Raw genomic sequence first — 10,676 nt, 5'->3', positions numbered from 1 at the left:
AGAAAACAAAACCAACAACAACTGCATTCAGTTGCCCTGAGACAGAACAGTTCGAAACCGAGAGTCCTGCCGAGTTTTCCTGAGGTCAATCCGGCGAACTCCACATGTGGAGCCATAATGTCAAGCAGTAAAGTGGGAAAATTGAGACCATGATTGTCGTCGATAATGTAGAAAAAGAATAATGTTCGTCAAGTAATAACTATCAGCAATTTCAATCTTAGCCCTGTTCCATTGGAGGTGGTAGTTAACTCATGAGTAGAAATCTAGTACAACAACTACACATTCCTATCTCCTCGAGTAGAAGATGTTTACCGATTTTCATGTACATTATAGAAGACCTAGCTTTAATAAGATAAAAAACACTCAACAATTTAGAATAGAATATTAAGAAACCTCCGTAATAATATTACTTGTTCTAAAAGAATAATTACATGACTATGCAAATTTAGTACAAGAAATATAATTACTCATAAATAAACGAATTTGTTAAATCACAAAATCTCTTTAAATGGACACCCACTCACGAGCTGCAATTAATCACTAAATTTAATTAAAAGAATCAATCACCAAGAACAGAGTGGAAATAATAAAAAACAAATGAAACCACAAAAACAAAACTTAAAACAAAAAAAAAAAAAACAAAATTTATAATTTTTCCAATTAAATTTGTATACAAGCTTTTACAGTCAATAGGAATGGTAATTGTGCAGTTCAATAAGAAATAGGTATAGTATTTATAAGGAAAGTTAACTATCTACCCATATCCATACCTATGTAGATGTATACTAGGGTGGTCCTTATTTTACTCTTTTGCGAAAATTGAGTGCGACGCACAGTGTGACAATTCGCTCTTCTAGCGGAATTAAATTAATAGCGCTTACAGATTATAACTTTTCGAGGGTTTTTTTTGTTGAATTTATAAAAAATATATATACAAAATGAAATTTAGCAACAATTTTGTTAATAGTTTTTCATATTTTTAGCCAAAAGAGGTTTAATGGGGGTCATTTTTGGGCAAAAGTTCGATAACTCATAAGGTGAAAAATTGTAACGTATTCTTGTAGAGGAGTTAAATACAAGCATTTTTTACTACCAGAGAGGGGGTCGATCTAACCCCGTACCTAAAATAAAGAAAAAAATATTTAAAAACGACGGCAACACTCACAGTAATGAATGATACCTTTTTCAAAAGCTTACGTTTTATACTGAATTGTTATTTTTAAATCAAGTTATTATAATAAAAAGTTTTTGAAATAATCGATTTCAAAGTCAAAATTTGGGGAAAAAATTAAAAAAAAAACACATAGAATAATATTTTTTTAAAGACTGTGGATGTCAATACAAAATTGATTGATAAATCCAACTGTCTCAATCGATTCTTTTTCAATCACTTAAAACCTATGCCTTCTAAATTTTGAGAAAATTGAAACATAAGGGAACAACTTTTTTATCAGATTTTTATTTTTTGGGTATTTTCGATAACTTTGACATTAACAGTGCCACTAACAAAAAAGGTCTTGTAAATATAACACATTGAGTTAGTTGAGTTAGTTAGTAGGTCCCTGAAAAACAAAAATTCGATACCCCTGTATGTATTAAGTTAGCATTGGTGGTGCAGGGAATTTAATTTTAGATAAAGACACCCAAACATCAAGAATTTGCGTCTTAAAATTTCGAAAATTATTTTTAGAAAACAAGAATAAAGACTAAATAAAGAAAACAAGAATAAAGACTGTTAATGGCAAAAAAATCCACACAAAAAACTTTTCAAATTAACATTACAATCCTTATAATTTTGTTTTGATTCTTTCCATAGTCGTTATTTTTCTGGAAGGCTAGTTCGAAAAAAAATGTATGGGTGTCGCAGCTATGCGCAGCCACTTAAAATGCAAAAGGAAAGCTAATATATCAAGCTTTAAAATTAATATGGATTCCCAATGGAATAATGCGGAATAATTCTAAATTATCTCCGTTTAATGTAAAAATTAACCCAAAAAACATCATATGAAATGAGATTTTACTTAAATTGATATGCTCCTTTATTATATTTAATAAAAATCGCACAAAATTTTCAATAACAAATTAAAAAAAAACACTTAAAAAACCATAGTAACCAAAGCACCTTTAAACCTCAATTTTACCTCAAAAAATCCAAAATTCCAACTTTATGATCAGTTATTTTTTGTTTGCACTATCTCCACCCAAAAATTTAATCACACTTACTTAGTACAAGGTATTGGCTTCACATAAAACCGGTTTTGCATAGATTCTTGCAAGTGATTTTTTTAATTAAATTTCGCTAGATGAGAGGTTTGTCACACTGTCGACGCCCCCTAAATCAACTCCATTTTTTTTTTTAAATAGGTTCCCTATTTTTTCATATTTTATCTAAAAAGGGCGCCACTGTTTTTTTGAAGAGGCTATAAACTGTAATTTTTTTTTCCTTTAAAAGCAAAATGATGAAATATCGAAAAATTGAAAAAAAAAACAAAAACTTCTTAATGAAATAGGGTCAGGAAAGGTTAGGAATACAAATTTGAAAAAAATTAGGGCATTTTTTCCTGATTTGGAACTAATCTAGGGGGCGTCCCCAATTTTTTTCTCCAAGGACCACCCTAATGTATACATTTATTTACTCTAGAGATTCATGTTTCTTTTAGTAAATTATTGTCTTCTTGAGTTGTTATAAACGTGATGACAAGATTCAACTCTATTTGTCTGAAAGAAATCCGTGATCAATCATTTGTGATCATTTGTGTTACCTTATATCACAGCAAAGGCACAAAAAAAAAATATAAAGAAAAAAGGAAAGCCAAGTTCTTAAGTTGTTAAATACCCGTAGTATTTAATACCCGTAATATTTAATTACTATTATGACAAGTTCGGGATTCGTTAACAAAATCGATTACGAGATAGCAATCAGACATACAACATTGTGATAATAAAGAATTCGCAGAGGTTGTAATAAAATAAATGGATCGAAGACAACAAACTATTGAAACTTAAAAAAATTTCAGGCAGGCTGCTTTAAACCCAGGCTATTCAACGATCGACCATCTTTTTTGTTCTGAAAGGCATTGCGAATTTACTCCAGTCAAAGCGTCGGAAAAAAGGGCCTCACCTTGCGCAGAGAGGCACTGTCAGTTTTTATTTCATGGATCGATAGGGGTATATTTAAAAGGCTTAAACCCAATTTCTCACCACCTGATCATTCTTTTTAGCGGAGTTATTCACAAAAATGCATTTTTTGGGATATTTCACTTCTAAGCTAATATCTTTGCTCCAGATTGTCGTAGACTAAAAAATAAACAATCATTCTCTTCCTTATAATATTTTCTATCGTTGTATGTAATTTCATTGTATTTGAGTGAGTAAATATAAAATGGCAGCCATTTAAAGTCAAATTCTTGTTGTTAAAAAACACATTTTTGTCATTATTTCGAAAAAAGCTTATATCATGATTGACATTTTTCTAACCTATTTTGTAGCCCTGTTCATGTCCTGCATTTTAAAGAAAAAATGAGCTCTTTATCACCAAAGATGGCCGAGCAATTGATAAATGAAAACTGACAGTGCCTCTCAGCGCAAGGTCAAATGACGCTTTGACTGGAGTAATTAGTTTATTGGAAGAAGAAAAAAGCAATACGAGTTTTTATTGTAGATTTTCAAAAAACTCTAGATTGAACTGTATTGCCAGTGGAAGCGCATTTTTATCAAAAATTTAAATAATTTGCCTATAAAAATCTGGAGTCAATTATTTTGATGTTTACTCAGACTCTAACCCTAATTTAATTACACTTGTCTGCAAGGAAATACTCCTTTTAATGAAACTATACTTTTCTAAAGGATTTTTGTATGCCGATTCTGAATCCGAATCGGGCTATCACGTCACGTTTTTTTAGATATTCCCGTTAGAAAATCTCAAAAACCCATTTTTTTGCTGTTTTCGAAGCAATATTTTAGCATAATCTAATCTTTTTCAACTAAATTTTTAACGGTTTATAAAATTCAGTTTTAATCTTCTCAATATCTCTTTTTTTCTGCAAGATATCGTAATTTAAGTAAGTTTAGTAGATTCAGATTCAGGAAAGTCAAATCTTTCATAATTTCAAATAAATTTTTGAAGGAGAAAAAAAAAGATACATTTTGCAGACCAGTGTTATTTATTGTGAAAATAGTGCCTTTATTTATCAAGGGGCACGGTAGTGCCCAGCCAAGTTCTCTAGCAACTTTGGCACTACACCCTTATTTACAGGAAACAACTCAGGCCATTTTCGACCCCCCTCTAATTTCCACACCAAAGATAATAATAATACTAGAAATTTCAAACTCGCTACATTTATTGAGCTTGTCAAAACCAAACTCCTCCCAAAATTTCAGCCTTTTACGATGAGTAGTTTCTGAGATATAGGGCTTCAAAAATCGCAAAAACCGTAACTGACTGACTGACTGACTGACTGACTGACTGACTCACTGACAGATCATCAAAATTATGGAAAACTTCCCGTTAACGTAGAAACTTGAAATTACACGGTGATAGGACTTGTGGTGTATACAAAGGGAAAAATCGAAAATTTGAGATTTTCAATTCAGGGGGCGTGGTATCCGCCCATTTCCGCTGAATTTTCATCAAATATTATAGAGCACTTCTGATTATCGTAGAATCTTGAAATTTGGTAGAATGGTAGAGATGGTAGTTTATACAAAGGAAAAAATTTCAAATTTGAGAATTTCAGCCAGGGGGCGTGGCAACCGCCCATTTTCACTGAATTTTCATCAAATATAGAGATTTTCAATTCTACAGCCATACTTTGCAAAAAGTAGTGAAATCACAACAAAAACATTACTGTTAAAAAAGGAGCCAAGTTCTCCTATGTTGAAATTATGCTGGCACAAAAAGTACTGAGATGTATAAGTGTACCAAGTTTTAAAGTTTGGGTTCAAATTCGTATCAATAAAATTTTGATTTTGGGCCAAGGTAAGTAGAGTTCACTGACGTGTTTTTTTAGAATTATACTTTTTAAAATATCAGAGATATTTGAGGCTAAAGTCGGAGGTCTTTTTTCGAGAAATTATCGATTTTCATGGAAATGCGCAAGGTTCTTTTGAAACTATTTCCTGTTTATAATGCATATGGGTACTCTTAACATAAAACTGAACTCAAAAGTAAAAGCCTCCTGCGCATTTCCATGAAAATCGATAATTTCTCGAAAAAAGACCTCCGACTTTAGCCTCAAATATGTCTGATATTTTAAAAAGTATAATTCTAAAAAAACACTTCAGTGAACTCTACTTACCTTGGCCCATAGCTGATAATTTTTAGTTATTTTTATTTTCACTTAATACGAAGAAAAAAATTATATCCATGATTAACCACTAAAACTGGATGAAATCAATGGTATCAAACTTTGCACTTTGATGCTTCACTTCTTAGGTTGTTGTGCTTAATTCATGATATAAAGCTTAGAAATAGATAGGGAAGCACATATACTCATGAAATAAAACAAAAAAAAAACCTAAAAGTTATAATTTAAGAAATGGACTTATGGGCATCCCTCCCATATTGTAGGCCCCAGTGTGCGTTGTAGAAAGTTGAATTTTTTTTTCAATCGATATATAAATTTATTTTAAGGCTGACAAAAGAATTGAAAAATTTCTAAACCAAGTTATAGATGTTTTTTTTAAAACTATAACATGAGGAAGACCTTTGAGAAAGTAGTGATTATAGGTAGAAGAAATTTTTTTTGACAATTTGAAAAACGTCATTCGAAAGATAATTAAAAAAAGTTAGGGTTCTAATACAGATTTTTCTTTAAGTCTTTGCATTTCGAAATATGAATTTTTGAAAAACACCTTCTTTTTTGAGGTATTTTTGGGTGAGTTTTTAATTTTTTTATATTTTTGTAGCGTTTAAAAAAATCTTATAGAGCATTTAGTCTATAATCGTGCGCGTGCATGTGCAAAAAATTGGTATTTTAAAATGATTTCTGACCGATTGACCGTGAAAAACAAGTTCTTTTGTCCCAAGTTTTTTTAACCGTTTTTATTTTCATCTTTTTTTTCGTCAACAGATAAGTGAATGAAATTTATGCTGTAGATAGATAATAGGCAGGACTATATTGGTTAAAAATTTCAATCAATTTTGTAGTCGAAATTTTGAGATAACAGTACAATAAAGTCTTATTTTTCAACACGTTCTTTCTTTTGATCTAGAGCAGATAAGAATTTAATTTAACTTTATTGAGCATGCTGATAATATTTCCTTTTCTTTGTTATATCACAAATAACGGAACATTTACTACAAGCTACAGAATGTTAAATTAAAAACTTCAGAAATACCTCAAAACACCTGTGTGGGAAGTACCGTATTCTGAGTTTGAAATTTCTACATGGTTGGCTTTAAAAAATTCTTACTTTTTTTGTAGGCATCGACAAAATATGATTGAAGCCTCATATTAAAGGTAAAATAATAAGCTTTCTTTTGATATAAAATTTAATAGGTTGTCAGAGAAAAAAATTGATTTAATGGCATGAGAAGATAAAAAAGATTGATATTTTTGCTTTTATTGATGAAAAACTAATTGGGTTTAAAAAATTCTAGCTCTTTTTTTAGATGTCGCACAGACATGATCGATATAAATATTTTGAACTGAAATAATAAGCTTTCAGATGATATCACTGAGCCAAAAAACAACGTAAAATCAATCTAAACCACTTTGAATCAATGGAAAATCACTACATTTTTAGCCTAAAGTGGAAAATGATTGAATCAAAGTAGCACACTTTAAATCAAAGTTGTTCACACATTAAATCAAAGTTGTTCACAAATTAAATCAAAGTTGTTCACACATTAAAAAAATAAAAAAAGTAAAACTAGCATCCGCTGGGGATCGAACCTGCTATACCTGGGTTGACAAGCTTGTGCTTTACCACTGTGCCATCTCACTTATAAAAATTGATGTGACAAATTGTAAGTTAAGCATAGGACGACTTTTTAGAAAATTAATGAATATATTTTTCACCATTGATTCAATGTAGAACGGATTAAAAATTACTATGCGTTTTTTCTCTGGGTGATGTTGTTAATAAAAAATTGATTTAATGGTGTAGAAGAAAAAATATATGATTTTTTTTTTGCTTTTTTCATTAAAAATGATTGTTTTTAATAAATTATTTTTATACTTTTTACGCATTGCAAAAATTATGTATGGCTTTATTCTGTAGAAGAAATATTATACTTTTTAATGGTGCAATTATTTTGTAAGCTTTGCATAGAAAAAATTGATATAATCAGAAAAGATCATTTTTTTTAACAAAAGCACACAACCTGATTTCTTATGACGTTATCACGTAAAATTATCGTCCGTAAACCGACTTTACAGACAACTACTTTTTTTTATTTTTTTATTTTATTAATTTTATGTGAATCAGGTATTCTTGAATAACCAATAAAAATGTATCTTATCTAAAATCTAACCATTGTCCCGCAGTGCCATCCCCTTGCTAATACCTATTGTGCAATATCTTTACATTATCCATTTTTTAAAATAAGTTTTCAAATTTGATACCGGAGTTCCAAGCCCGGTTTAATCTAAAATACGAATTTTATTTTTTTCTTAAATGCAAAAACCTGTGAGTTGAGTAAAATGAAAACCTGATGCCATTATTATTGATCAAATGTAACCACAACTTTTATTTAAATTATCATTTTTTTTTAAGTCGTTCTTCTTTGATTTTTTTTTTAAATTTTATTTTTAAGTATTTTTTTTTTTAATAAAATTAAATCATAATACTTGAAAAAGAGTAAAAAACCCATGTTTGAAGAAAGAAAAAAAAAATTAAATCACCCAATGAAATTATATAAACACGAAAATATTACCCATCTAGCAGATACAAAGATACAAGTGTATAAGTATTATAATTTTTCAAAGCTTAATTGAGAAGATGAGAAATGAATGAACAAATAGAACAAGAAATTTTATAAAAGACCAAGCCAGTTACCTGGACAGGTTTATTATACTTTAAAAACTTAGGTGTTAACACAGAATAATATCTCTCGTCTTGTCTAAACTTAAAACGTAAGAATCGATACAACTTGGTTATTTTGTATAATAAGGCACTTATTTATTTTTAATTTTACAATAAAATTACACGGAAATAAAATCAAAGTCATTTTTGTTTTGAATTCAATGTTTTGTTTTTTTTTTTCTTTCGATATGACTGATTAGAAGAAATATTATTCAAAGTGTGATGTGATGTAAAATAAAATAAATTCAAAAAAACAATAAAAAAAAAATTAAATTTTTATTTGTAAACTTTAAAAAAGGTCATGGGATGAACTTGTATATAAATAAAATTAAGTATAAAAGTACTACGCAAATCACTAAAAATATATATGTTAACACGGAATTCTAATCACGGTGATTGTTTCTGTGTATTTTATGAAAAGCTAATTCATTGCATTCAAATTATTTTATAATCTAGTGTCGATTAATATTTTGTGAGCTGAGAAGTGTTTATAATACCTAGTTTTGGAATTAACACAAAAAAAAAAAAAATCCCAAAAATAAAGTTTTTGATACGTTACCAAAATAACATCAAATAAGTTTTTTTTTTTTTTTGTTTCAATCTGTGATTAATAATTTTTTTTTTCTACATAAATAAAGTAAGAATTAATGACTTCACTTTCCGGTTCTAAAGCACAGATCGTGCTGAAGTTCAATGTTAGAGAGAAGTTAAGTTGATAAACAAGAAGCATCATTGTGATTAAATCGCTAATGACAAGAAAAAAAAAACAAAAAAAAACAGAACCCGTGAAGACAAAATACAAATAAACAACAATTAATATTCCAAGAAAAAGTTTAACAACAACAAAGAAGAAAAGATTTTTTTTTGTTAATAAATTGCAACCGGAAAGATACAAAATTGCTGAAAAGTTGGACTGAGTGATTTGTAATAAGTTAATTGTGTTGTGAATAAGAAGAAACAAATGAATGATAAAATAACTTGAGTGGATGTGATGAAGTCAGAATAATGTTATTAACAATACTTAATAACTCTAAGGGCCAATTTTTTGAGCCTCCATTAAATTTTGAAATGTGTCGTTTTAGTTAACAGCTTTGTTAATCTATTGATGACTTTAAGTTTCCATCATTAAAAATTCATTTAATTCACTCTGTTTTAGTTAAAGTCTTTACTTTTAATTGAAACTTTAAATTTAAAACTCCATTAAAAATATCCCAGGGATTTTTTTTTGAAAAGTTAAACTGTCAAAAGCTACGTTTTTGTCAAACAAAATACATATATTTAAGCTTAAAGATTTGAAGGATAAACAATATAAAAACACAAAAACTATGGTCCGTATTTTGTAGCTAAAACGGGAGGCAAAAACCCACAGACGGTGTTACGATATACCAGTGGAAACCAAAGGCTGAAAATATTGGAATTTTTTGAGACGATTAGGATTACGCAGCATCTCGACCCTGGTTAGTTTTACTAGTCTGCGAAGTGGATAAGTGGATAAATGCATTAATTTCTTTGAATTTTGTTTCTAGTAAAAATCTTAAATTAAGTGTTGTCCATTTAACCCTCATACCAATAGATATCAAAAATTTCTGGCAAGCCTATAAAAATATTCTTGTCTGGCGAGAGAGAAATACCAGTAGTGATCAAAGCCTAAAGCAATTCATCCCTATAAAGTACATGTCATTTGAATTAAAACAACATAAAAACGACTTGTTCTGTAAGCCGAAATTACCAATTACGAAACGCTGGTATTATGAAATTGATTGAACACATTTTCACCATCCCATTTTTCCATATTCATGCATGTTTTATTCATTTTAATTGTTAACTGACACTGAAACTTTGTTTAATAAAATAATAAATGAAATGACATTTGACGCTTAAAACCTCCATTTGCTCTAAAAATCCCTCTTAAAAGGTCGAATTTGTTGTTTTAACTAAAATGCCTTTTAAATTTAATGCTCAATTAGTAAATGATGCCAAACTTCAAAAAAATCCTTAAAAGAGACTGAATTAAACGAATTTGGTTTTTAATTTTAAAATTCCGTTTTTTAACGGCGATTTAAGTTTAATGGAGGGTCAATAAATTGGACCTAAGAGGTGAAACTGTTTTCAATGTACTGCTTTATGGGTTGATAATTTTAAAAAACGTCAATATTCTTCCCCCTTTAAATGTATTTAAGTGAATAGTATATATCTATTCTATTAACTACTTACAAATGTTTAATTTTAATTCATATCTTAGGTTAGGTTATATGGGCTGACAGTTGATTTTGTTACCGTCACACTTAGATCAATGTAGATCCCTTGTGATACCCTGAAGTATTGTAACTTAATGAAAAAGTGTTAACCTGTGAATGCTATGGTTGTTCGAGCCATTTGGAGGACTTGACAAAGTTCAGTAGGCTATTGCCTGAGAGTTCCGATAGTTCTTCTAATTCATTAAAGAAGTAGTTTCCTAAGAATTTTTTCCTAGTGCGAGAGAGTGCTGGGCAGTGACAGAGGAAGTGAACAGTGTTTTCCTGTTCGTCCTCATTGCCGCTTTCGTTTTATTTCACATTGTGGGATTCTGATGTTATGGTCTATGAGAGAGGGATCAAGAACTGAGCCTTCCCTTGCAAGCTCATCCGCTTTTTCGTTGCCGAACACAT

General features: G+C 29.6%; 1 protein-coding gene across 6 annotated transcripts in view; it reads left to right on the top strand.

Annotated features, from left to right (window-relative positions):
- Positions 1 to 7,964: 7,964 nt before the first annotated feature.
- The window catches only part of LOC129907024 (RNA-binding protein FUS), a 101,663-nt gene continuing 98,951 nt past the window's right edge, over positions 7,965 to 10,676 (top strand). For 2 of the 6 annotated variants that reach the window (XM_055983058.1, XM_055983057.1), the window contains exon 1: positions 7,966 to 8,078. The gene's annotated coding sequence lies outside the window, so the exon portion shown is untranslated. Of the gene's footprint in view, positions 8,079 to 8,547; positions 8,666 to 8,761; positions 8,953 to 9,005; positions 9,025 to 10,676 lie in introns of those variants that run through there. The other 4 variants (XM_055983062.1, XM_055983059.1, XM_055983060.1 and 1 more) reach the window with 4 other exon arrangements.

The sequence above is a fragment of the Episyrphus balteatus genome, chromosome 1, assembly GCF_945859705.1.
Source record: "Episyrphus balteatus chromosome 1, idEpiBalt1.1, whole genome shotgun sequence".
Classification (NCBI taxonomy): Eukaryota; Metazoa; Arthropoda; class Insecta; order Diptera; family Syrphidae; genus Episyrphus; species Episyrphus balteatus.
Note: the sequence above shows the minus strand (reverse complement) of the source record. Positions and strands in the feature narration are given on the sequence as shown.